The sequence below is a fragment of the Mercenaria mercenaria genome, unplaced genomic scaffold, assembly GCF_021730395.1.
Source record: "Mercenaria mercenaria strain notata unplaced genomic scaffold, MADL_Memer_1 contig_3064, whole genome shotgun sequence".
Taxonomy (NCBI): Eukaryota; Metazoa; Mollusca; class Bivalvia; order Venerida; family Veneridae; genus Mercenaria; species Mercenaria mercenaria.
Window position 1 is genome coordinate 43,462 of NW_026461169.1, and position 6,065 is coordinate 49,526.

Genomic DNA, 6,065 nt, shown 5'->3' on the forward strand with positions numbered 1-6,065 from the left:
GCGGCGTTGAAGTAGGGCAAAACCAATGGCCCTCTTTATTCAGTGTTCTGCCGAGGCTGTGATATCGCGAGAAGCTCACGTAAAAATCACGAATGTCACGCCACAATTGGTTTAGCCATATTTTCAGACGGTCAGTAAAGGAGATTTGCCTCAACAGGGCTTTTTTAAGGGAGATTTGGGTAAAAATAAGGGAGACCTTTATTCGCTCATTTTACGTGCTAAATAGCCGTTTTCATGAAAAAAATCATCAAGTTTTCTATATTGAATTGACGAGTGGAGCCAACAGTTGTGTATAGAGTGCATGATTATTACTTACAGCACTTTAATTAATCCAACGAAATTCAGAATTCCATGAAAGATTGAACCAGGAACTTTGTTTTTAGGTTGAAACCGCGAAGCGGGTGAAACCTATTATAACCGTATTCTGGATACTGCAAAAATCCAATACTGTCAGTTTTCACTGAACGCAGATTAATCCGCCGTTCTATTTCCGCACTACTTTTATTGATTATTTACGAGTATACCGACCTCTTATCTCTCTACATAATTTCTATGTAAAAGTTCCTGGTCAGGTTTAACAATCATTTCAATGCAAATGATAAAAGAAAATATACCAAATTATACATCTTTGACAAGCTTATATCACAAGCTTTCTTATGGTGTATAACTTTAGAAAATTGAAAGAGAAACTATGACACACTGGTAGTTTAAAAATAACATTTTCTGTAGAGTTAAACTTTATTTCAACAACCTTGTCATACATGGTATACAACAGTAATTGCATGAAATTAATGAATTGGAAAACAAGTTATTTAAAACTAATTACAATTCATCAAATACCACATTGTCAGGTATCATGGCTAGTGATAACTTTTATGTGGCAAATAAGGATAGTATAACATAATTGCAATGCTATTTGTTTCAGTTAAATTTTGTAAAATAAAAGGGAGTGTTGCTTGAACCGATTATGTACTCACGGGGGATGCAAATCAACAGAGCAGGCTCACCCGTTAACCTCCTCCACCTCGCCAGATAAACTTTCTCATCTACGGCACTAACCTATTATTCTCTATATATTTGCCCGTTTTCAATTGGTTTCTTTTCCAGCGCGCCACTATGCCGTTTGACGTCATGACGTAATAATTGTGACGTCAGAACAATGATTTGTTGTATAATAATTCACTGTTTTCAGCCTTCTTTGTTTAACAGGAAAATGAATCAGAGTTTTGTTAGAATATCTAATATTTCTGTTATCTATATTCTCTATGAATATTTGTGTTTTTAATGAAACAGTCACTGTATTTCTCATTGTTATCATTATTGTAAATTTTAATTAAGCCGATTAGAGTTGCCTTACCCAACTTGTCAGTGTGTTTCAAGACACTTGATGGTTTTAGTCAGAGCAGAATTTCTAGTATATTTGAACGTTATACTGTTTCATGAAAGTAACTTGAACTGTTACAGTGGAGTGGTTTGCGGCTTTCAACCTTTCTGTGCTGTCAGCGCTTTGATTACTTTATGTGTTGATGCTTCTGCATCTGGAGAGAGTGATATTTTTGACATGTTTAAGCATACAATACTCAAAAGATTGCGGACATATCATGTTCAAACAGTCTTTTAAGGGCAGTCATTTCTCTATCTATCTATAAATACTGCATGACACCCTTGCGAGTATTTTATGCAGGTGCGCGTCAGTGCATAAGAGTTTAAAAGCAGGAATGTACAGGAGAAATAAAGTAATACATAAAGTATTTGTGAGAATTTGAGACAAAGCTGATAGTGCTAATAAAAAGGCGAAATGTACAGTAAAAGGATTAAAAACAGCCTGGTCACTCAGAAGTCCTGGCCCAGTTTGGTTACCCCTTGCCTAAACTGGTCCAGGGTAGGTGCTTGAGCAATGTCAGCCGGCAAAGAATTCCAGAGAATGATGGTAGCCGGGTAGAAAGAGAACTTGTAATAATTACAGGGTGTTTGAATTTGCCGGAAAGATAGGGAATGCATGTGTCTAGTGAGCCGGGTAGGAGGTAAAATATAAGATGGCATTGGCACTGCAACCAGTCCATGGACAATCTTGTAAAACATCAGTAGCCTGGCATCATTTCTTCTGTTTGCAAGGGAACGCCACCCCAATTGCTATAACATGTGTGTGACACTGCTGTAATTTGAATAGTCACTGATGACCCATCGAGCGGCCCTGCGTTGGACCATCTCGATTTTATGTATGTTGAGATGTGTATGTGGACTCCACACTGAGCTGCAGTACTCTAGTTGTGGTCTAACAAGGGTTTTGTAGGCAAATTCCCTAATATTTTGCTGTTTGGAGGGACTATTGCGCTTAATGAAGTTAAGTGTTTGACCAGCTGTTGAAGTGACCTGGTTTATGTGTTTGTTCCAGTTTAGATCTGAAGTGATGCTAACACCAAGGTATTTTGCATCACTCACGGTTGCAAGTGTCTGCCCATGTAGTGTGTAAGTGGATTTGTAAGGGTGTTTAGACTTGGAAATATTAATCACTGTACATTTGGATGGGTTGAATTCCATGTCCCATGTGTGTTCCCATTTTTGTAACCTGGTTAAGTCCTCTTGCAGAGTATGTTGTTGTGTAACATTGTTGACTGTGATATAAACAGCAGTATCATCAGCAAATAACCGGACCTGTGAAACAGTATTTTCAGGCAGGTCGTTTATGTATAGCAGGAAGAGAAGAGGGCCGAGGACAGAGCCCTGTGGGACACCAGATGTGACCGGGACCTCATCCGACTTATCACCATTGACTAAGACGGACTGACGGCGACCGATGAGAAATGATTTGACCCACTGTAGTGTACAGTCCTGGATGCCATGTTGGTGCAGCTTATATAGTAACTTTAGGTGATTAACCTTATCAAACGCCTTTGAGAAGTCGAGGAGTATTAAGTCTGTTTGGTGACCTTGAATTAAATTCCTGGATAGGTCCTCGACAAGTCCTAATAGTTGAGTTTCGCATGACCGTTTTGACCTGAAGCCATGTTGAAGGTGATAAAGTATGTTGTTGACCTGGAAATGTTTAGTGATGTTTGATGCGACAATGTGCTCCATAACTTTGCAAAGAACACATGTCAGGGAAATGGGTCTATAGTTAGCAGGGTTGCTTTTGTCACCTTTCTTAAAGAGAGGAGTGACATTCGCCTTGGACCAGTCTCTCCAGAAATGAAGTTGTTAAAACAAAAATGAAAGTTGTTCTACTGCTGGACTGTCCATATTTAGATTAAAATTACATGTATTTAAACTGGGAACTCTTCTCCCGTTAATTATTGCAACATCTTTGGGCAGTATGAATCGCAATTTATTTCATAAAATTCACTTATCCGAATTCATGTTTGTCCGAAATTCTGTGTAGTCTGACATTAACTCGCCCATTTTTGTAAAAAAGTGGATGATTTTTTGCATGTTATGCAAGTATTTAAATTGAGAAGCATGAACTCGGTGTTAGCACATACCTGTCTTATCTTCTGATGGCTCGATAAATATAAATATTGATGTCAGCGAAAACGAAAGTACACTTTGGCAGGTGGCGGTAAAATGACGTAATTTTAAGGAAGTGTCTAGCCGTCCGGTAACCGGACGCCTAGCCTGCGTTCCATTCTTCAAAAAGTTTGTGTTTTAATAATTAAAGTTTAGGCCGTTAGAAAAAAACATCACTTTTTACAAAATAGCATATGGACGTTCGGCGATCTATGTTTTATCATTTCTAAAAATAGAATATCAACGGATTTGTAAACAAACACGATCTCTTGCGTTTAATCGACTGAAAAATCAGATAAGTATTGATATTTTAAGTAAGTAACATTTAAAACAATCATAAAATCATTACTTATTCATTAAGAAATCAATTACCGGACGACTAGAAAATCCCCTGATGATTTGCTAGCCGTCCGGTAACCGGATGACTAGAACGCAGGCTAGGCGTCCGGTTACCGGACGGCTAGACACTTCCATAATTTAATGGTCGCAAGGTCCGAAAATGCGACCGGTCTGCTATTACGTAATACAACCACTTTTCAAAGAACCAAACACGATGGTTCAACGCAATAAGGGCATATCTACATATAATAATCATATGTAGATACGCCCTTATTGCGTTGAACCCTCTAACTGTCAAATTGTGTTGTTTTTGGTCTCTTTAATACGACTGCTCAACAATTATCGAGTGTTAACTAATTAGCTGTTATGCACAGACTGTTTCATTTTGCAACATTACCTAAGGACGGTTTACGACATGCGGCACAGACGTGTGAAAAACAAAGTGGGCTATTCCAGAAAATATCCACCCCCCCCCCGTGGAAGCAGTTTTTTCGGAGAAAATTACCCCCCCTCCTGGAGACATTTTACCCCCTCTCCCCCTTCCACACCCCGGTTACCTCAAAATACCCCCCTCCCCTTCCTCCCAATTGGATCCCTCCAAATACCCCCCCCCCCTCCCTCGGGTTATTTCAGAAAATCCTAGAGACATTTTACCCCCCCTCCCCCTTCCACACTCTGGCTACCTCAAAATACCCCCCTCCCCTTCCTCCCAATAGGATCCCTCCAAATACCCCCTTCCTCTCCGGTTATTTCAGAAAATATCGCCCCCCCCCCCCCCCCCCCCCACTCCTGGTGACATTTTACCTCCCCCTCCCCCTTCCACACCCCGGTTACCTCAAAATACCCCCCTCCCCTTCCTCCCAATTGGATCCCTCCAAATACCCCCCCTCCCCTCCTCTCCGGTTATTTCAGAAAATATCCCCCCCTCCCCTCCCATCGGGCTATTTTAGAAAATATCCCCCCCCTCCTGGTGACATTTTACCTCCCCCTCCCCCTTCCACACCCCGGTTACCTCAAAATACCCCCCTCCCCTTCCTCCCAATTGGATCCCTCCAAATACCCCCCCTCCCCTCCTCTCCGGTTATTTCAGAAAATATCCCCCCCTCCCCTCCCTTCAGGCTATTTCAGAAATTATCCCCCCCCCCCACTCCTGGAGACATTCTCTACCCCCCCCCCCCCCCCCCCCCCCCCCCTTCCACACCCTGGCTACCTCAAAATATCCCCCTCTCCTTCCTCCCAATAAGATTCCGCCAAATACCACCCCCCCCCCCCCCCCCCCCCCCCCCCCCACATCGGGCTATTTCAGAAAATACCCCTTCCCCCTTCCATACCCCGGTCAATACAGTATTCAATTCATAGATCTCAAGCATTTGCGACCCCACCCCCATGTAGTTCTTCAAATTCTTCAACTCCCCTTAGAAGTGTTTCATCACCATCTCCTAGCTACCAGCCAAACAGTTCCCACCCCCACTTGCCACCACAAAGACAATGCAGTCTGAAAGACAGCTAAATCCCCCGCCACTGTTATAGTGAAAGGGTAAACCTTTGACCTTGAGCTTTGATCTTGGCCTTGAACTGACATGGCTGACCCATGAATTCTGCACATCGTCTTGATAAGGTGGTCATTTGACCCAAGTTTCATGAAAATCCTTTAAGGGGTAAGGGGTTTAGAGCATCATAAAGAGCTCAAACCTTTGACCTCGAGTTGTGACCTTGACCTAGAACTGACATGGCTGACTGATGTGTTCTTGATAAGGTGATCATTTGACCCAAGTTTGATATAAAAATCCTTCACCTGGGTTTAAGAGATACAGAGCGAACACAAAATGGAAGGCCCAAACCTTTGACCTTGAGTTGTGACCTTGACCTTGAGCCGACATGGCTGACTCATGGGTTCTGCACATCGTCTTGATGAGGTGATCATTTGACCCAAGTTTCATGATTATAATTCAAGGGGTTTAGGAGATACAGAGTGGACACGAAATGGAAGGCTCGAACCTTAGACCTCGAGTTGTGACCTTGACCTAGAACTGACATGGCTGACTCATGGGTTCTGCATATCGTCTTGATGAGGTTATCATTTGACCCAAGTTTCATGAAAATCCTTAAGGGGTTAGGGGTTTAGGAGATACAGAGGGGACACAAAATCTTACGGAAGGATGGAGACCATTCCTATAACTCCCCACCACTCGCGGCGGGGGATTAAAAAGATTAGTGCTTTC